The following is a 22,739-nucleotide window of genomic DNA, read 5'->3' as shown; positions in this document are numbered from 1 at the left end:
GAAATAGTAGATATTTTTCGAGAGTAATTTAGAAAAACATTTTCGCGGTCGTATGTTTTTATCTAGGTGTTGAAAATGAGAACGTTTTCTTAAGTACTAGCGATACCCAATGGTAGATAGGTAGAAGCATCCCATGGACCCTTTATCGCAAACACGCAAATTACTCTCGTCAGAGAAAGCAAACAGGAGTTTCCCAGGCTCTCAAGGATAACAAAACGAACTTCTGACCACCTTAGAGAGATAGTTTGCTACGATATACGTTTTGTTTGATCGAATAGAAGGAAGATTCTCCACTACTTGGCTCATTATGGCTAACTCGAGTGAGATAATCCTATAGCTTTATAATCGAGTATCCTTCTTCCTTTCCCTTAGCACGATAGTAAGTAAGCAATAAAGGAAAAGGATTTTAGATATACTATGAAGAGAACACAGGAGGTAGTACTCTTCTCTTACTCTCTCTCTCTCTCTTATTGACATAATCGACATGAATTACGAATCGACGATACGCGCACGCGCAAATTTACTTGAAATCCCTTGAGTTCTCGAAACTCCTCTTTTGGGATCCTACGAAAATTTATCGTTGTTCGTTCTATTAAAATATGTATATGTATAAGAAAACACACCACGTATATATATATAAATTTTATTATTATTTGATATGTGCCGTCAGTTAAATTCATTCTAACAACGCACTGTATAATATCGATCAATTTATATTATTTACATATAGATATATACGTAATTGAATTTGATCAAATACTTAAAGACACAAACATACGCATGTGTATATATATTATTATTATATATATTTAACTACCCCAAGTATAAATTTTCTTTAGATTATAATAAAGTTTACGTTAAATTGTTCCCTGTTTGATATTTAATATATGACACATAGATATGTACACGTAGGAAAATGGTTTATCCATTCATTCATCCGGTCAGTATTATTTTAACAAACGAGGGTATACATATATTGACCGTACAAATACTACCGAAGAACCGACCGAAATGGATCGTTTTAATCGTACAAACGTATCTCATCGGGCTTCACCAATTGGAGAGTTTCAACACGTGTTTGCTAAGGATTATGAAGAACATCAAGGAAATAGAGAAGAACATTTTGATAATATAAACAATTAAATTGATAATATAACAAATGGGAAGGAAGACGATGATTTTCTAAATTAATATAATTTGCTAATAAAAAACGAATGAGAAAATTCGTTTTAAATTAAAACAAAATAAATAAAAAGGAAACAAAAAAAGAACCAATAAATAAGAAATATCAAAAGAGGAAAACGGAAAAAGGGTGTAAAAACGAAGAAGAGAATAAAAAGATTTAAAGAATATAAGAAAAAGAAATAAATGAAGATTTTATGGGAAAAACAATACGACGAGAAAAAGACACAATTTTGTATTTATTTTTTAATTCTTTTTCTTTGACTATATAAAAATCCAACGACGATGATTCTATTGAATTGAATACACATCGGGGCATATGGGAGTGGAGGGAGGAGAGGGGAGGGGATTAAAGAACGAAATGAAAAATTCGTTTTATAAAAGAAAACGTAAAAAGGGCAGAAGCAGAAGAAGCAGAAGAAGAAGAAGAAAAAGGAAGTGGAACTAAAAAGTGACGAGAGAAAGAATGAAACGGGTGGGTGGGGGGTCACTGGGGTGGGGGAGAAAAACGCAGGGGAAAAAGAAAGAGAAAAAAGCAAAGTAAGAAAAGAAATTTTCTTCCCACTTTTTTTTCTTCTTCTTCTTCTTCTTCTTCCTTTTTCTTTCTTTTTCTTTCTTTCTCTCTTTTTCTCTCTGGAGACGTAGCTGGTTTTTCAAGAACCGACCTCGGATGTGCCTGGCAAGCGATTAATCCTGCTCTTTCAAAGTCGAGAAGGACTCTTCATACATGAAATTTGCGGACTAAAATGGGTTCGAGAAACAACGGAAAAGAAAGAAAAGTTTAACGTAAGATTTAATATATATATATATATATATATACAAATTTTTTTCTTTGTTTTTTTTTTTTTTTCGTTTAAACCCCTAACAATATTCAAGGTAGAGAAGGGATGCAAGAAGATGGGAGGTCAAGTAGCCCCACGGTTAATTTTGACTATTAAAAAATAAAAGAGAAAAGAGAGAGAGACAAAAAAAAGATAAATTCACGAGATTAGGTATACCCCGTGAGGGGGAGGGGGTGGTCTGTCGCAGTATCAGCTGATCTTTTTTAACGCAAAAACAATTATGTTTTTCTTCTTGAATTTCTTTCTTTCAATTTTCCAACTTTCTTTCCCTCTCTCTCTCTCTCTCTCTCTCTCTCTTTCTCTCTCTCTCTCTCTCTCTCTCTCTCTCTCTCTCTCTCTCTCTCTCTCTCTTGTTTTTCTTTTTCAATTAACATTGCGAAGAAGAAAAAAGAAAAAGAAAAAAACAAGAGGAAGGAAGGGAAAAGGAATTATCGAACGTATTTGTCATCGCTTGTTGATCACATCCACGGACGGGGGAACGGGGGAAACGGAGGGGGTAGGGAGGAAGGGGAGGAGGGATTATTATACTATCCACTTGATTTTTCTCTTTACTTTACGAGAATAAAAAGGAAAGAAATAAAAAGAAAAAAAAAGGTCGGTTTTTGAGTACCAACGTAGAAATCGAAATGCAGCCTCTTGGGTTGTTGGTCGTGGCAATGTCATACCGGGATAAAAAAAAAAAAATATACGTGCGTTCTCTCTCACATCGCGTTTAGATAGTACTATTTTAATTAAACGCCTCGGTTAAAACGTAGTTATCACAAAAATAACAACAACGACCAAACGCGGGAATGCTTGCTGCTAACAACTGCTGTGTATGTTCCTCTCGTTCTATTCGTTCTCCTCTCTCTTCTTTTTTTTTTCTTTTTTTTTATTTTACACTTTTTCTCTCACTCTCTGTTTCTTTCTTTTTTCTTTTTTTCTTTTTTTTTGTTGAACCTTTTATTTTCTTCATTACCACCGTAAAAAGATCTTCTCTCTATCTATCTATCTATCTATCTATCTATATCTATCTCTCTTTTTCATTGTCTCTGATTCCCTTCGTTCATCTAAATCCTCATGAAAATACCTTCGGGAATTCGAAAAAAAAAAAAAGAAAAAAAGAAAAAAAGAGATAGGACGCACGCTCGTCTTGTAATTTCATCCTCTCTCTCTCTCTCTCTCTTCGTCCCTCCTCCTCCTCCTCTTCATCGTTCACAAATAAAAATCCACCGACATTACAATTCTAATATTCTTTCTGTGTGATATTCAGAAAAAAAGAAATACAGGAGAGAAAAAGTGAGAACCGTGGAAAGATAAAAGACAGGGTCAGGTTTAAAAAGGGGGAGAGAAGCTCAATAATAATAATAATAATAATAATAATAATAATAATAATAATATATTAAAAGCGATCTTTATTATTGATTCAAACGAGAAAAGAATAAAAATACAATCAAATAAAATAAAATAATGAAGAAAGAAAAAAGGAAAGAAAAAAAAACAAAGCAAAAGTATAAATAAATAACGATAAAAAGACTCGCAGCAGGATAGACTTAATATATTTTATCGATAATTGTTTGGACAAGTCAATGGTCTTTTAAACGACATCGATATACTTTTCTCTTCTTCGTTCTCATGAGAAAAAGGAAGTTTCTTGTTGAACAGGAGATGCGTGTAACCTACCTAACATCCGTTTTTCTTTGAGGATATATAGGCTTTACTTGTCTCTCTCTCTCTTTAGTTTCCCTCTCTCTCTCTCTCTCTCTCTCTCTCTTTCTCTCTCTCCCCCTTTTTACTACAAGCACGAGAGTTTAGTCTACCCAGGGACGTAATTTATATGGACGTTTCCCTCTTGCTTTATTTCTTTCTTTCTTTTTTGCTCTCTCTCTTTCTCTCTCTTTCTCTGTCTCTGTATGTTTCTCTCTAACTGTTTCTATCTTTGTTTCTTTTTCACACGACACGGAAGAAAAGTCGATAACAAAAGAGGACAGGACAGGACGTATCGGCGAATAGTAGGAGGTGCGTCAGGTGCCGAAACTAACTGCCATTTGTTTTCACAATCGACAAATTATTTCCGTTTCGCGTTCGTCTATCAACCTTCCCCATCCCCCTCCTCCCCTTTCCCCCCACACCGCCAAGCCTCGTTCGGAAAGAGCACCACGATCTGATACACAACGTCCTCGTGAATAACTTTTCAAGCATTTCGATCTCTCTGAAAAAATAAATAAATACTCGAAAAGTGGACGCACGAATACGAACGAACTAATTTACAAATCGGTACACATGAAAATGAACCTGGTTTTTTTTTTTTTTGGATGATAATAACAGCATTGAGAAAAGAAAAAGATAATTAGTTGTTTCTCTCGTCTCCAAAAATAAAATTATTAATAAATAGGTATCGTAGGGAATTTGGACATTCAAAAGAATTAGAACTTCGTTTTGATTAATTGGACGTTTCGTCCCTTTATTGGGACTTATTCAGCAACTTAATCTCTAAAGTTCAGCGTCTTTTTTATTTAAGCAGACATACATTTTTGTAATATTCAAAACACTATACATCTAAACTTCGTTATCTCTGATCCGTTATATTTGAACGCTCTGAGTGTTTATACGATGTTTACGTTACGGTGTTTATGCGATACCTATTTATTGAAAAAAATAATAATTAGTAAAAGTAAAAATGAAAATATGTTATAAATAATGATCTTATTGCATTGTTTTTAAATTGATTAGAAGTAGAAATGAATTAAGTGACTCGATAATAAATTATTATATAAAATCTGAGATTTAAATGTATAAAATAATTGTCGGTAAGAAGCACGATAAGATTCAAGATAGTTTACAAAAAAAAGTTACCATAATTCATTCATGCATCCTAATATTTAACAATATTTATATGTATCCAACGTGTATGATATAGAAATATTTTAAAAGTGTCAATAAGAAAGATGAAAGCGTTTGTATCTTCGTTCTCTCGAATTATTTAACGTCGAGTAAAAAGAAAAAAAGAGAGAGAGAGAGAGAGTGATGAAAGGCAAAAGAAAACTCATGTCAGTTATGCTGAAAGTTTTCGCGATAGATGGAAAAGTTTGTCTCCCTTCCCATCCCTTCCTACCTTATCCTTTCCTGTCCTACCCTATCCCTCTTCTTCGTCCAACCAAAAACCCTCTTCTTCTTCTTCTCCCATTTTTTTATATTTCTGTTCTTTCTCTTTTTTTTTTTTTTTTTTTATTATTCCTTCCACCCCGACTTCGCCGCAATTCACTTTCAGGTTTCCTGCAGCGTTGTACGTCGTATGCGCTTGCTTTATCAAAATCCGTTTGAAATTAGTCGAGCGAAACTACGTGGTTGCTCGAGTCTCGTAAATGCGTTGCTAAGTGCGAGAACCGCATAGCCAAAGGTTCGTTTAACGTTCAACGACTTTTCTGTATTTCCGTTTCGTAGCGATGAAAAAAAGAAAAAAAATAATAATATAAATAAAAGAGAAGAGGAAGAAGAATGAATTCAGGTAAGTTCAGGTAAATTCGAGTAAGTTCGGATAACTTCAAGTAAGTTCGCATAAGTTCGGATAGGTAAGGGAGAAACTTAGGATATCTTCGAATAAAAAAAAAAAAACAAGAACATTAACACGAACAACATCTCTCGAACGTTTTACTTTGAAAGTTAATATAACTCGACGTCGAGAATTTTTATATAAAAAATTCAAATATGACGTAGAATTGACGCGATAATATTTCTTTTAGTTTATAGTATAAACATTTTTATAAACTTATAGAGAGAGAGAGAGATTTATCGAGTAAATAATATTTTTTATGAAGATTAAACGTCGCGCCTGAAGATAGGCAATACTTTATACTACGTCGTTAATATTGCTCGTGACCGCTGTCTATCGGTAAGAAACTTTTTTAAAACCCTCGTACGATAGATGGTAACACGTATTACAATCATGTACAACGTGTTGCCTGTCATAAGGCGCTGATACAAATTTCTTCCCGTAAATTGTATTTTTAATCGAGGATTTATAAGGGATTATCTATATTCCTTGGATCAAAAATGATTAATCATGAAATAAAGCATAAACGTATTCAATTTTATTACAACGAACATTATTATAATAATTCTTTATAAATTCTATTTTTTCTCATTTACTTATATAGAACTATAAAAAGGTAAGTAGAAAAAAAAAAAATGAAAATTCTTCATTTAAAATCTCGGTATATATAAATTATACCGTTTTATAATAACGAAAACTGACGTATTTTATAATACGTCTCGTTCTCTATTTAAGAATCTATTTTTCTTTTCTATTTTATTTTTTACAGAACACGCTTAGTGTAGACGCGTAATAAACGAAATAAATATTCGTATAGGAAAGGAAAAAAAAAGAATATTTACACCGAGTACACAAAGTAGAATCATAAATCATCAACGACAAGAGGAGACTACTTTTTAAACTGTTCTCATGAATTTCTATGGTATAAGTGTCAAGTGTTAAGTAAACGTCGATCATTTGTAAATCGTCGAATAATAAATCGTAGAAAAATATCGTAAATATAAGAGAAATTATTAAAAAGGAGATGAAAGAAAATTAGGATAGTAGAAGATGAAGTGGTGAATGTGGGTTAATACGTTTCAAAGCTGGTTAGTTCTGTCGCCGTTAATGTTGGTTGTTCTAACGCGTGTAACACCGACTGGTCATTATGTGGCTTTGCCTGAGGGACTCCAACGAAATGGAGACCCTCAAACGGCTCGATTTTGCGGCAAAGATAAAGCTGTCTCCTGCTTCAACCTGGCCCAAACCTCGTATCTGTCATCTATCTATCTCTTAGTGTGTTTGTGTGTATGTATATGTATGCAAGTCTCTCTATCTCTCTTTCTCGCTCTTGTTCATTCTGTCAGTTAAACTCGTTCAGTCTATCATCGTTAAGGAAAACTCATCCTAAGTAGACGTGAAAATTAAGTCAAGATGTTTCTTGCTTCATTAGATCAAACGAGAATTTCTTGCATCAGGAGATTTTCATAATCTATCACCAAAGGTGATCAATTTTATTCTAAATGCTATATTGATTGTTTTATCATAAAAATGTATATTGGAATTTATCTAATAAAGTTTTGTCATATAACACATTCATACGTGTATCTTGTGTACTAATAAGGTGACTATAGGAGAGAGGAGGAGGATTTATATTTTATTAACATTTATTAATTCAAATATATATTTTGACATTTGGTAAATTGTTATATAAGTGAAAAAAATAGCACATGGACGGTTTCTCTAATGAGATAACATCGCTATTGTCATTTATTTCGGTTAGGTTTAATTTTTTACTAGATCTCTTGTGTGGGTGGATTATCAGATATTAAATTTTATTTGCTTTTTTTTGTTTTTGGTCATAATGTAATTAGTGAGAAATCTGCGTTTAGGTGTCTCCAATCAAGCTTTAATAATTGTGTATGTATTCAGATAAAAATAATAATAATGAATTTTCAGTATGGAAATCGGTTGTTTGATCTTCGTAAATTTTAAATCTAAAAATGTCGATTCATACAAATACGTAGATCCAAAATAAGAATAGATAATATGTTCCCTACATTTAATGATATCTAAAAATCTTCAAACAAGTTTTCTGGCTCGTAAGATTAAATCAATTTGCAGAGTTATCGTTTTATTTTTTAACGGATTTGATTTTTGTTTCTTTTTTTCCAACATTAAATGTATAAGAAATCGTCTCCTGTTACGATCTATGATAGAGCAAAAAATTTAATTTCGCGATTGACGCACGTTGGCCATCCCTAATCTATGCAACGAGATATTCTCTTTAAGTGGGAAAGTAGAAGAGAGAGAGAGAGAGAGAGAGAGAGAGAGAGAGAGTGAGAAGAGATAGAGGGGACAAACGAGGCCTAGCATGCACGTACGATGGGTTCTTGAAAATCTTGATGATGCTCCAGCTCTCGAGATCAATCGAGATTCCTCATCGATCGGTTCACATCCGTATGTATGTGTTTGTGTGTGTGTGTGTGTGTGTGTGTGTATTGTCGAGTTTCGGTAGGAGCTTGATAATTGACTTCGCGATTACGTGCCTCGAGACGATGACAGAGAAGTGGACTCCTACCAGTTATCTTCGAAGAACTCTCACTCGAATTTTGTATCGAACACCTACATGTTATTCCAGTTAAACAATCTCATACTCAAATTATTAGTATCGATCAGTTAAATATATTGATATTCTAAATGATCCTAATGTAAAATTCATTATTAAATCTTTGTTACGAAGTTAGCAAAGTTACCATATGGTACATGTATGTATATGTATGTGTTTATATACTTACATATCTATATTAGAAACGTCTTTTCCTTACAATACATAGGTATATATATATATATATATCATAGTATTCCAACGGGATTGCGAGAACATTCGAGTCTAAACCAATTTAGCCTGCAGGAATTTCTCTAACTCAACAAGGAAATTTCAATGTCGGGCAATACTACGATCGGTACTACTAGCAGGACTCAGTTTCTCATAAGAACGATATCGAACTTACTACACCTACCTAATACCAACGCCTTCTTTCATTAGACTTCATTAAAATCCCTTCGCTTTTCCCCGTCGTCGCGTAACTGTTGCCCGTGGACAGAATATTCTACGAACATGCAAAGTATCGTTGGGCTCGTTCAAACTCGAGAAGACGTTCCTTTAATCTCATCTTTAAAGGGAACATTTAAAGTTCAAGCATGGATCTACATTTTATTATTTTCTACCTTAGTTTTAATTGCAAACGACATGGAACGTGTCATACTTGTAAATTATATATATCCTGTTTAATTACCTCTTTCGTGAACAATATAAATCTTATGATGTAACTTTCTACGATCGCGTAGTATGTCACGTAAATAATATTTATTTGTTTTACAATAATATTATCTACGTTATGATTCATTATATTATTATTTGTCATCGATCATATTTAAATAAACAATAGGAAAGAAATAAAAAATAGGATTAATAATATTACTTTGTTTACCATATTTTATTTAACAAACTTAACAACGAAATATAAAATAATCATCTTATAAACATTGCCAAACAGCACGTAAATTACTTGGTTAATTAATCACTAAATATATCGTTCTGTAACAATAAACATAAATATTATAAAACTATAATATTAACAAGAATAAAAACGAACATACATATAAAAATGAAACAAAATACTAGATTTACAGATGACGATTATTATTTTACATAAAACCTATTCCACTCTAACAAGTAACATACATCAATATCCTATATCTATTTATTTCCTACATTAAAATATTACATCGTATCATTATATTAATCAAAGCTAATGCAAATTAATACTAAAAAATATAATAATCATATTTATTTACAATTTTCATAAATTTAATTAGCAATATGTTATTTGAAAATCCGTCGAATCACAAACGTAACTCGATAAATCAATTTGCCAAAGCTTACGATTGATGCTACTTTAAAAAATATTTACCAGAGAAACAAAAAAATCAATGTATAATAAATTTATATAGGATATTCTTGTACTACTCATCGATATTAAAATATCAACAACAACAAAAAATACACAGAGAGTTGTAAGCATTTTATTATACGAACCCTGTCAAAGATATGTATGCATGTATATGGTAGATGATCGAGAGATAATGTAGAGGGAAGAAAAAAAAGAAAAAAAATATATAGAACCAAAAGCGATCGATGAAACTGTAAAAGAGAAGTGATCATCGAGAGAGAGGAGGGGCTCGTTAGTTTCCGCTTTGAAACGTTCGATGCATGTCGCTAAAATCACCAACCGTTGTTACATCCGCACACCGATTCCGAAATATTCCTGTTTCGGTTCTCTGCCCTTCAAAAAAAAAAACAAAAAAAAAACGAAATATATATAGAGAGAAAGAGAGAAGAGGGGTGAAGGGGGTGGATGGTGAAGGGGATAGTGGGGAACGGGGAAAGGAGGAAATATCGACTCGTATCCTTCTCGTCGTGAGTTTTCTTCTTTTCTTTTTTTTTTTTGGGTTTTTTTTTCACATTTGCTTTTACTATACTAGTTTCTTTTCCCTCTCTCTTTCTCTTTCTCTTTTTTCGTCATTTCTTTTGGTTTAACGTGAAAGCTCTGAAACCTTCGTTGCGTTTATAATCACAGGAAAAGCTTGAGATTTTCTTACGGCTAGCCAGTAAGTCCTCGATCTTTTAAATCGTCAAATGGCTGACCGGGTTTAAATCTCTTGGACTTTAAACGTCGAATCGATTTCTTAATCGTCCTTTCATCTCTGTCTCTCTCTCTCTCTCTCTCTCTCTCTTTTTCTCTTTTCATTCAGTTTCACGAAATTCTCTGTACGTTTATATAGGAAAATTCGTATAATCTGGCGATTAATACGTGTGCGAATAATGAATCGGATATATATTTGAATGAAATAATATTATACGAAGTTATAATAAAATAATAACATAAGAGAGAGGAAAAGAGAGAGAGAGAGAGAGACAGAGATTTATTAAAAAAACGTAATAATAATGTCTAACGTTTTTAATAAAAAAAAAAAAGGAAAAGTAGAAATTATGTAAATGTAATAAATAATAATAAAATCTAAAAGAAATGTAATATAAGTCAGAACAATAAGCAATAAATAAATAAAACATAATAATAATAAAAAGAGAGAGAAAAAAAAAAGCGTATAAAAATATAACAAAAGAGATATTAACGTAAAAGTATCCGAATAAAATGACGATAAACTATTGATAACCTATATATTATAAAATATAAATCACGATAAATAATAAAGACAAAAAAATAGAATAAAATGAAGAGACTTGAATGAAGTTTCCAAAAAAAAAAAGAAATATTAAAACATGAAAGTGTAAAATGTTAGACGAGGTAAAAAAAAAATCACAAGAAAGATCGATAACTTATCGATAACTCGTCAATGACAATTAACCGATACGAAGTAGCACGTTTCCGGTAATTTTCATTAACCAAACTGACCAGCCAAGCCTAGGATACTCTATGTATACGAATAGTTGATACGAAGGGTTACGATGTTGGAACTCGAGTTCGAGTTGGTAAAGAAGGAGACGGTGAGTGGGTATGTGGGTGGGGAGTAAAAAGAGGGTGAGAAGAGGGAGGAGTCAGTACTGCCTTGCCGTCGCTACTGCTGCTGCTTTGCTGATTCTGGTACTGGTACTGGTGCTGGTACTGGTGCTGGTACTGGTGCTGCTGTAAAAGCAACGACCGGAGCTGACCTGAATCCACGACTGGGGCGATGAAAAGGGAGCAACAAAAGCGACGAGCTGGACGAGGACGAGAGTGAAAATACGGAAAATAGGCCGTTGTCGGGCCACCCTGTATAACACTTTTACTACCACTACCACCATCACCGTCACCGATGTATTTATTACTACTACTGCTACTACTACTACTACTACTACTACTACTACCATCATCATCTTCTCTTCATTTCTCTTCTATGGTGGAAAACTCGTCGGACCTACCTGACGAGTTCTATTAAAGTTGAAACTACAGTTACTTCAGTCTCTGCTTAAATTTACCAACCTTACGGCCTAACCAACGTAACATCCAAAACGCACAAAACATTTTCTACTGGATAGAGAAAAAGATTGATACACACAGAAAGAGAGAGAGAGAGAGAGAGAGAGGAATACTAAATACGATGATTAGTATGAATGAGCAAATGCTTTGAATTTCCAACGTATGTTAATCCCAAGAAAAATATAAATTTCAAATTACGATTCTCTAAGGGTTGGGCATGAAATTACTGTGGATATCGTAATATACGATATCTTTAACTGATTAAAAGTTTAAACTTTTCATTCCTTGGATACACTGATAATAGATATTAGATTGTTGTTAGGATAATCATCCGTATAAGTACATATTTATGAATCATGATTGGTAACATGTTATATGGTTTCGTACAATCGATCGATAAGTTCGATGAGAGAGTTCCGATTGAAACAATAATAACAACAATCGATTGTAGTTTTGATAATGACAATGATAAGCATAGAATCCGATGGTAATCCATTAGAATCCATTTAATGATCATCGAATTTCCAAATACCAAAAACAATTATCCGAGACACGTGCCGAAACGTTTGTATCCTTCATATTTATAGTTAACCAGATCAATTGGAAAACAAAAAATAAATTTAAAATTGGATCATTGTATTCTTAACTTTTGTGAAAATTATCTCGAAAAATCCTCGATCATTATTTTTCTTAATAATTAAACGTTTTATCCGTTCTTATAGAAAATAACAAATTGTATTTATTACAATTAATATTTCATAAACAACATAAATCATTAGACCAAACAATTTCTACTAATCACCGATAAAAAGCATACATAAATCCATTTTCTTAAAATATATAAAATATAATCGTGACTACGTTGTTAACGAATCAAAATTTTTCGACCAACTCTAAAACAGTTTCGTTTTCTTTTTTTTTCTATGGGATCAAACGCTTACGCGCGCAAACTTCTACATCTGAAAAAGTATATGAGAAGAAGAAGAAGAAGAGGGGGAAGAAAAAAAAAAAGAAAAAAAATTTCATTGAGAACTTAATCCTACAAACTCGAAGCATTCGACGCGTCGACGAAATCCCAATCGAAACCCACAGAAAAGTTTTACGACAATTAGATCAGTAAAGTTAAAGAGTGTTGGTGGTCTGTCTTGAGAAGAAAAAGATAGGTTATCTGTGTATTTTTTTTTCTTTTTTTACTTTTTTTTTTTCCACGAGCTTTCGCGATAGAAAAGAATAGGAATTTGTAGCCTTGAACGGGCCCGGTGCAAGCTCGCAAGGCACTTTGAAAGTATAATTCTGTCTGCTCGTAAAAATCGCGGCTTGGTCGTTTGGCCTAATGGCGGAGGCACCGTTTTTCAATTTGTTCGAGCAATTTCCTTTCCCTCATTGCGATTTTTCCTTTTCTCTTTCTCTTTCTCTTTCCCTTTTATTTATCTTTCTTTCCTATCTCAAATGATTGTAGAAAAATTCCGCTACATTAAAAACGTAATACGCGTTTGTAAAATTAGCTTGTTCGGTGTTGGCATATCCGATACGATTGTATTACAAAACTACCCATAGGTGTCCCCGAGAATATGAATTTTATGCGAATAACGATCGAAATAATCGTTCTCTAGCGAATCGAACGATTATCTGGGTAATATATTTTGCCGGTGTGCTCATTCGTTCGAATTAAAAAGAGAAAAAAAAACGAACAAATACCTGTGCGAACAACACAACAGGTCGAATATAAGAGGTTTTATTATTTTTTTTTAATAGAAAAAATATTTTACAGATTATAGCTTTGATCGTGAATTTTTTCTTTCCTAAAATTCGAATATGATAAATACGTTAAATACTGTATAATGTATATTTTCCAACAATTTTTGATTTCAATTATTATTATTATTTAATTTTTGTTAAACGTGCTTTTTTTAGTATAACCAAAAAAGAAAACAACATAAGTTTCACGTCCCTTCTAGATTTGTTCCTAAAAAAAAAATGTTTAGAACGGAAAGACAAAAAAGAAAAATAGAATAAGAAGAATAAGTAGTGCGATAGTTTAAAAGGGAACACATTTTTTCATTAGTTGTTCGAAAGAATATATATATACTATAGAAAAGAAAAGTTGCAGATAACTATGAGACATGCTATGTACTAGAAGACTGTAATACGAAGAGACCAGCAGTTTGCTCGTAAAGCCAAGTTTCATGTTAGTTTACTTCGACACTTCTTCCCCTGCGTATAAGTTTCTCCTGCGTATAAGAGCCTTATGAAATTAGCTATGTGAGAAAAAAAAATCTCTTACCTTAAGCCGTGTTGCTGTGAGGTCGTTTGAAAGAGCCGTGAGTGGACGGTTACCTGAAAATAAAAAAAACGACGAAGATTAGAAAATTTATCTATGTCGTATCCCCATGATAAATTTTAATTAATCGAAATCATTCGAAGATAAAAAGGAAATAATAACAAATTACTTTTGCAAATTATTTGAATTCTTTTTTTTTTTTTTACCGATAGGATATCAATCATGCTATCTATGAGACTCAGACACCTACGAATAATAATACACAATAAAATTTTAATTATAAAAAAATCATTTAGAAAATAATTACAAATTACTTTTCAATATATATATATATATATATATATATATATCATTTGTAAATTATTTGAATTTAATATTCGATAATAATATATCAATTGTGATATCTATAAAATACTTACAAATAAAAAACATTGAAATCATTAAAACTTTCTACGAGAACGTGTCTATCAGACGATAAATAAAAATGAAGGGAGAAAATAAAAATAGGTGATAATATGATGAAAATGAAGGTAATAAGTGAAGTCACGAATTCGTAACGCACGGGAATGCGTTTTCACATTTCGTCCTTAATAAAGCGGTATACCTTGAGGGATATATTACGTACGAAGGATAATGGTTGGTGAAATTGTGATCGTAACGCTGCGGGAACATCATTATGGGACGGGATACAACGTCCTAAGAACATAAATCAAGATATTGTTCGATGCCATAGAAGAGACAACTCTTTCTCATTTTTTTCTTTCTCGATATTTTACTAATCGTTTCAAAAGATAAAACTTAATTTTTTTTTTTTAAGAAAATAACAATTTTAATAAGTCAATATTTCTCAATACATCTTTAATAAAAATCAAATGAAATGTAAATGTATTAATGAAAATGAAAGATAGAGAGAGAGATCATATAAATGTATATGATCCAACATCTGAAATTGTAATAGTATATTTTCAATTAGACAAATACATATATGATTAAATGATCTCAGTAGTAATGCCACGTTTTTACTCCGACGTACACGTATATAAGATTAAACGATCACAGTAGTAATACTACGTTTTTAATCAGACATATACATATAAGATTTAATTATCGAAGTAATAATGCTACGTTTTTAGTCAGACGGATGCGTTTATGCTGCAAGCTATCACAGTAGTAATGTACTGCTTTTAGTCAGACAGATGCATTAATGCTTAAGCCATCTTGTCAGTAGTAATGGTATATTTTAATCAGACATAAGGAATACATTTTGATGATAAATAATCGTGATAGTAATAGTCTGTTGTTTTTTCTTGTCGTTAAATATAAAAAGATAAGAAAAACAAATTTCCATAATAGGTCGAGAAAAAACGTAAAAACTTTTACAAAAAGAGACATTAAACAGTGAAATACATAAACGATATATATATTTTTGTTCACTGACAATTCTAGCGAAGAAACTATTCGTAAATATTGTGCGATTCTTGAAATCTGAAAGAAGGAAAAAGAAAAACCAAAAAAAAGAAAAAAAAGATCCCCCTTGGAAACCGAAGAAGATATTTCAAAGTGGCTGGCGAATGTAAAACGGTGTTCTGTCGTTTCGAGAAGCGCAGCATTCTTAGAGATTCGAAAAGATACCGAAAACGCAAATTTTCTCTCCACGGAAAATCAATATTTTTCATTTAGCTTTACATCTCATGCAAAAAAGTACGGAAAGTTTCGTACGAGGCGAGTTTCCCTCTCCCTCTCTCTCTCTCTTGCATTCTTTACAAATGTCTCGATTCAAACGGGAGAGCTTTCAAATACGGCTTGGTATATAACCGAGTGTGTTGCATGCAGAAAGTAGAAGACACAGGGGGCGATGGGCGATCACAAACACGCTCTAGTTTTCTGAATATTATCTGCCTGAAATTTATCGATTTCTCTTGCGCATACGTTTCACTGGATTGAAGAACTATCGTGATTCGTGAGAATCGCGTGTTGATCCGTACCAACTGATCGAAATTACATTCGACCGAATGGACTCGATGATTCTTTCTCCCTTCCTCTTTTCTTTTCTTTTTCTTTTCCTTTATCTTCGTTTATTTTCATTTCAAAAGAAAATATCAAGTCATTTACGATTAACAAAGAAACCAATGATTTCTGTGAAAGGTTACGTTCCATTCTATTTTCTTCCATATGTAATACTCATCGTTATTACAATCATCGTCATTTTAATCATTGTTATATAATAGTAATTAATATTATTATTATTATTATTATTACTATTGTATTATTCTAATTATTAATATAATTTAAATAGCCCCGAAGGTCTTTTAATTATATTTAATGTTCCTACGCGACCCACACATCCTATATATTCTTCTCTCTCTCTCTCTCTCTCTCTCTCTCTCTCTCTCTCTCTCTCTCTCTCTCTCTCACTCGAAATTTCTCTTTTATCATAATTCTTTTTTTATTTAAAGATATATTATTTTCTATTAACAAGCTCTAAATATTATAAGCATAACAGATTGTTGTGCACACACAGAGAAAAGTTATAAGTTTTATTTAATATTGCAACAAAATTCGTATGAAGCTCGTTAATTTAAAGTTGTTGTTATGCGTTTACGTAGATATATTTTCCAGACTGTAACGCCCGAATTTATTATACTAATAAAAATTTCAAACGCTACTTTCGTACTTGGAACGTAAAAAGAAAAAAGGACAAGATTTTCCTTCTTTTTTTTCTTTTTCTATTTTCTTTTTTTCTCTTTGTCGCGAGACAGATATGAACCGTAAAATTGTGTGCCGGATCATTTTCAAATTAAATATTAAAATGTATGCGAATAATTCCGCGAGCTAAAAAAAAAAATCCAACGGTATAAGACGAAATTTGTAAAAATAAAAAGAATCCTCCGAAAAAAAAGGAGAAAGAAAAAACTATACAAACTTTAACGAATTTTCCCCGTGAAAAAAAAAAAAAAAAAAAAAAAAAAANAAATAAAAAAGAAAAGAAATAAAAAGCAAGAAAAAAGAAAAATAACCCGTAGAAAAATCGAGGCCGTAGGTAGAGGTAATAGAGTCTTTTACGAAACAAAGTGCAGCATCTACTTTGAACGTCAATTTTACGTAAAAGAAACAGCTTAAAAGTGATGGCTCTCGTTAGTGTTAAAGGATAAACAAAGCCAAGGGCTTAGCATTAGAATAAATTTGCACATCTCGCGAATTCGACTTTTTTTTTAAACCGGTTTTATTTTTTTTTCTCTTCTACCCCTGACGCAGCGAAACTAACGTACCCGTCGCTCATAATTCATTCTTTTCTTTTTTCTTTCTATTTTTATTTTCTTTTTTATTACTTTACTTTCCCCTTTTTTTTAAGACGACTGACAACATCGTCCTAGGTGTGCAAGTGAGTTGACAACGTTAAAGAAAATAATGGAATGAGAAAGAAAAATAATACGCATGTATGTGTACGTGTCTATTTGTGTGTGTATATACATGTGTGTAAGTGAGAGAAAGGAGATAAACTCGACAGATAAAACCGATATGACCGATTACGAGTAACGAAAGATCGATCATCCCCAGATAAACGATTTACAGTTGGTACGATTCTACGTATCTATCTACACATATATACACACGAGGAGTAGTCGTTGATGGGAAAACGTTAAAATTGACGGGGAAGAAAAAAAAAGAAAAAGAGTAGAAAGAAAGAGAAAAAATAAAAGTATCTCATTCGGGGATGATATCCGGTAAAATTCAACATTAATCGAACGAGTGAACGCGCTGTGATGGATTATTAGACTGTAAAATTAATTCTACCATTCGAAAAGTTTTCTTTTTATTACACACACACACACATATATATACCTATACATAAATGTATAAGTTGTATACTAGAAAGACAAATTTCACGAGCTTTAACCACCATGGTCGGACGGCATGAATAATTTAACAGGCAGGCTCGTGCCATCTTCTCGCAATAAAATTGCACAGTCCTCGGTATAATTAACCGAACTCATTAATGTTACACCGAGAAATGCTTTTCGTACGTTCTCTCTCTCTCTCTCTCTCTCTCTCTCTCTCTCTCTCTCTTTTTCTATCTATCTCTCTTTCTTTCTCTTTCTCTTTCTCTTTCTCTTTCTCTTTCTCTTTCTCTTTCTCTTCTTCTTCTTCTTCTTCTTCTTCTTTTTCTTCTTCTTCTTCTTCTTTTTCTTCTTCTTCTTCTTCTTCTCATATTAACCGAGTGAAACCCGTCGTCGTTGCAGACACTTTTCACGAGCGGTACGAACGCAGGTGTTGCGCGACGTCTAAACTCACGGGCAATTAATATGAAGTGGCAGAGGAAACTTCACTTTAATGTCTTCAACTAGAAACGGCGAAAGTTTTAGTAAATTTCAAATCCATGGAAGACGACACCGCGTGATGCGAAGGGGGTTTGGGGGTGGGGACTGAATGGTGAAGAAGAGGGGTTGCCTTCTCTTCGGCCAAAGTAATGAAAGACGTTCATGAAAATGTTTATTCGATATAAACGTGCACCTAATTGAGTGTAATTAAGTGTTGGACAGGTGTGGTTGTTAGAAATGAGACTAAAGCAGATGGAATATGTAGAAACTCTCTGAATGTAAACTTGAACGATGAAAGAAAAAAAGAAAATTAACGAATAGTCCAAGCACGTTGCTTGCCCAATTTACCCCTGGGTTTATTGAAATTTAAATAAAAAAAAAAAAAAAAGTGAAAAAACATATAACGTACGTATAATTGGTGAGAGAAGTGAGAATATGGGGAAAAAGGGGTGATTAAATGTACGATGAAAGTAGAGTAATGTGAACCAAGAAAAATTAACGAATCATTAATACCTCTAATGTTACGTCCAATTTACTACGTAAATATCGACAATTTTAAATATAAAAAATAATGTGCGTTTAATTAGAGGTTGGTTGTTGAAAATGAAATGGAGGATAGAAATGTGTAAGTATCAAAAAAAAACACACACACACACAAAATGAAACGTATAAAAATAATGAATCGTTTAGTATCACGTCTGTATAGAGTACTACGTTTATAGAAATAAAAATAGAAAAAGAAAATATACATATGTATATATAGAAACAAAATAAAAAAAAAAAAAAAGATCAGAAGAGAAAAGGAAAGATCATAAAATCGTTGAACGATCAACGATAGGATCGAGAATCGTTTTCAATCGGTCTCTACCTTTGACTTCTCGATATTGAAAAGATTGCTCCTTGATAAAGGCTTCGCGATGTTCTTCTTTGACTACCGATCCTCATATCGCTCGATCATGTATATGCATGCGTATGTATATATATATGTGAACTGAAAGATCCAATAAATATTAAATACCAGAGGTCTTATAACCAAGCAACCTGCTTGAAGTATAACTGGTCGTGCCTTATTAAGTTTCACAGGAGGCATTTGAAATTTTTTCACACCACACGCGTTATATAAAAACATATACTTGTGTAAACGTAATAGAAAAAAAAGAAGAAAAAAAAAGAAAAAAAAGAAGAAAAAGAAGAGAAAAAAATTGGCAGGGAAAAGTAAAATTTCGTTGAAATAAAATGAATGACGAGAGCACAGACACAGTATATTATACTTTTTTCAGTTCCTTTGTTGCCCGTTTACGTTATACACGGGTATGTTCAAAACACTTGTAACAGATAAACTGTAGACGAGAGTTGACAAGGAAGATGAGAGGGTACGCGAGACTTTATTCTCTTGGAAAGCTTTAAGCTTCTCTATTACTTGTCTCTAGGGTGCGCTTCGAGGCATTCATTGTAACTTTAGCAAATCTCACCGGTTGTTGATACTACTTACCCTCCAAAACAGTCGCGACCCACTCGATAATAACAATAAACAATTTCAAAAGTTACCGTCATCTTATAATTTTTCATTCTATATAGATACACACATGTAAATTATATTCAATCATGGATCGTAAGAAATGAAAGATATTACTTCGTATCCTGTTTTATATGGGGTTTTTTAATAATAAAACTTTCTACCTTTATCAAAAGTTTCTATAACGTATAATATAATAATGAAAAACTAAATTGAAAATTTATTATAATTAAAATATACGAATTTTTTTAATCGACGAGAATACTGACTAATATATTCATCCTAAAGTTTACACATCGATGTGAAAATATTTTTCTTCTTTCCCTTTTTTTTCCTTTTTCCATGATAAAACGTGCTATCTTTGAAATGATTAATAACGTTAAGAATAAAACAAATTTGAAAAGTTTTCAATCGAATCTTCGTATGTTTCAATCGATAGATAGTTGCAATTATATTTATCCTCCTGTAATGATATATTTCTGTTCATGACAATCTTTTTCCTCTTTAGAAATAATTAATAATATATACATATAATATAATAATCGTAATTCCTATATACATATATATATTAAGTGTTAAGAAAAAAAGAAAAATAATAGAACATTAAAATGGCCTGCAGTAGTGTAAGACAGAAAGACAGACAAGGGAAAAGAATTTTATCCGAAAATAACGTATCCGTCGACTGGTACTACTTTGTACCGTCCGCTTTCCGGTTTCCTTTGTACGTACGGTACTTTTGTATTCTCTCTCTGATACCGCGGTTCTCTGACAATTAAACAGGGAACAAGGGGTGTAGGAGAAGGGGGAAGGAAAATAAAAAAAGTAAAAGAAAAAAAAAAGGAGAAAGACAGAATTGATAAAAAAAGATAAGAAAAAAACGAAAAAAATAAAAGGAAGTCAGAGATGAAACAAAAATAAAAGGGAAAAAAATTCTTCTACCGAAAAACCCTCAACCCTATCCCTACCCCCCCACCCCAAAAAAAAACTCTTTAACTCTCGTTTTAAACTATATTAATCCCGATTTCCGCGTCGGTAAATTGAACGATTTTCAAGCTGCGGTTCCCGATAGGAGATATTCCGTTTAATCAACCAACCGTTCGTATGAACGCGCTTCAAATAACTCTTTATCTGATTCTATGTTTCATTTTTTTTCTTTTCCCCTTCCCCCACGATTGTAAAGAGGAATCAATTATTTTTACCAACTCTCGTGTAAATGTTTGTTTTATCCCTAGAACGAAATGATTTACATATATATATTGATTTATATTTGTAAATATAGGATTTGTTCTTCGTTATTATTCAATATTTAATGTTTTCTTTTCTAACTTATCCTAAATTAATGTCCACAGGATCGTTAATAATGATTATCAATCGTTAATAACTTGCGACATATTACACGAACAGCATGCACACCGATTATTAATATCTCATACCTGGGTACATAGCAGTACTTAAGTTATAACATTGCTTTATCATAAATTATAGGAATTACTATAACGATCGTACCTATATACTAGAATCGCATGTTACGTGATTACAAAGCATATTCGGTGTCGAGTCTCAAATTACGTCGATAGTCGATCAACTTGATCGTTAATTAAAGTTTCGACGTACCTCTGTATGATTTTAAAGGAAATTAAGGAATGTAAAAATGTATTTTTTTTTCTTTTTTTTTTTTTCATTTAATATTATATATTCATAAGGATCATGTTATATCGTTAATAAAATTAATTATAAAGAAATTTAACTTAAACTTTTTATGAATAAAAAAGAAAAAGTTTATTTTTGAAATATATTCTCTTTCCCTCTTGTGTTTATTCTATTTATTATTATTATTATTATTATTATTATTATATTTATGCTAACGCGATATATTATAAAATACAACGAAAGTGTTGGATAAAAACTCTATCTCTTTTATTCTTTCTTTTTTTTTTTTCTTTTTTTTTTTTCCTTTTTATTTATCATCCGACTTTCTCTTTCTACGATGAAATCACGTCAAAGCTTTGAACAATTTACGTAATGCCAAACGAGGGAATGAGAAAGACCGAAGAAATAGGGAGAAAAAGAGACAGTGAGTGAGTGAGTGAGTGAGTGAGTGAGTGAGTGAGTGAGTGAATGAGTGAGTGAGGGGGAGGGAGAAGGAGAATTAGGATACTTAATTGCGTTCACCCGGGGAACGACATTCGCATTAGTCGAGCCGAAAGTCGAGACACTGAAAGAGAGAGAGAGAGAGAGAGAGAGAGAGAGAGAGAAAAAAAAGAGAGAGAGAAAGAGTATAAGTGAGTGAAAGAGAGAGAAAAAGAGAATAAGCGTGCAAAAGAAAGAAGGAGAAAGAGAGAGAAAGCTATGAAACGATGTTGAAGGGATGAGAGACAATTTTATCATCCCCCTTGTATCGCTTTATGCAATTACATCTTGTCGGCACCTCGTCGCGGACAGCCATAACCCGCTTCATCGTGTTTTCGCGATTTTACGCCTCTGAAAACATATTCTATCGTCCTCTCTCTCACTCTCTCTTTTTAGTTCACGCTTCTAGGTGTGATCTTTTATCCTGCTTGAAAAAAAAAGAAAAATAAAATAAGAATAAAAAAAAAAGAACAAAGGAGGGAGGGGGAGGTGGGTAGGTCTAAAGGTAAAATGCTGAAATTCCTACGTGTTCTTTTTACTATTATTTTTTCTTCTTTTTTTTTTTTTATCATCGCCATCAGGACACCCAGTAACTTGGCGAGAATGGACTTTGAATCGAGTTCGTAGAACATCGTTTATACCGTAATCTCCATTTTTGTCCTCTGTGTTTTGATCCTTTTTTTTTTTTTATTTTAATATTGTGCTTTTTCTTTACTTTTTTTTTCTTTCTTTCTTCTTTTTCTTCTTCTTCTTCTTCTTCTTAGTCTTCTCATCCTTTTTTTTTTGTCTAACTTTTGACATTACCGAGTAAAATACGAACGCTAGTTGTAAAACGACCTTTATCGTTCGCGAAAGCAACACGAACGAAAACTCATCAATTCTCTCTCTCTCTCTCTCTCTCTCTCTCTCTCTCT

The 22,739-nt window shown here is 32.4% G+C and overlaps 1 protein-coding gene across 1 annotated transcript in view; it reads right to left on the bottom strand.

The window, feature by feature from the left end:
- LOC106785651 (acetylcholine receptor subunit alpha-like) overlaps nucleotides 1–22,739 on the bottom strand; it is a gene marked incomplete in the record, with an annotated part of 90,855 nt that overhangs the window by 60,366 nt on the left and 7,750 nt on the right. The window contains 1 exon segment of the mRNA XM_014746288.1: nucleotides 13,864–13,916.

The sequence above is a fragment of the Polistes canadensis genome, unplaced genomic scaffold (assembly GCF_001313835.1).
Source record: "Polistes canadensis isolate GaletaPanama2010 unplaced genomic scaffold, ASM131383v1 scaffold_54, whole genome shotgun sequence".
Lineage (NCBI taxonomy): Eukaryota > Metazoa > Arthropoda > Insecta > Hymenoptera > Vespidae > Polistes > Polistes canadensis.
The sequence above is the reverse complement of the archived record's forward strand: the minus strand, read 5'-3'. Positions and strand labels throughout refer to the sequence as shown.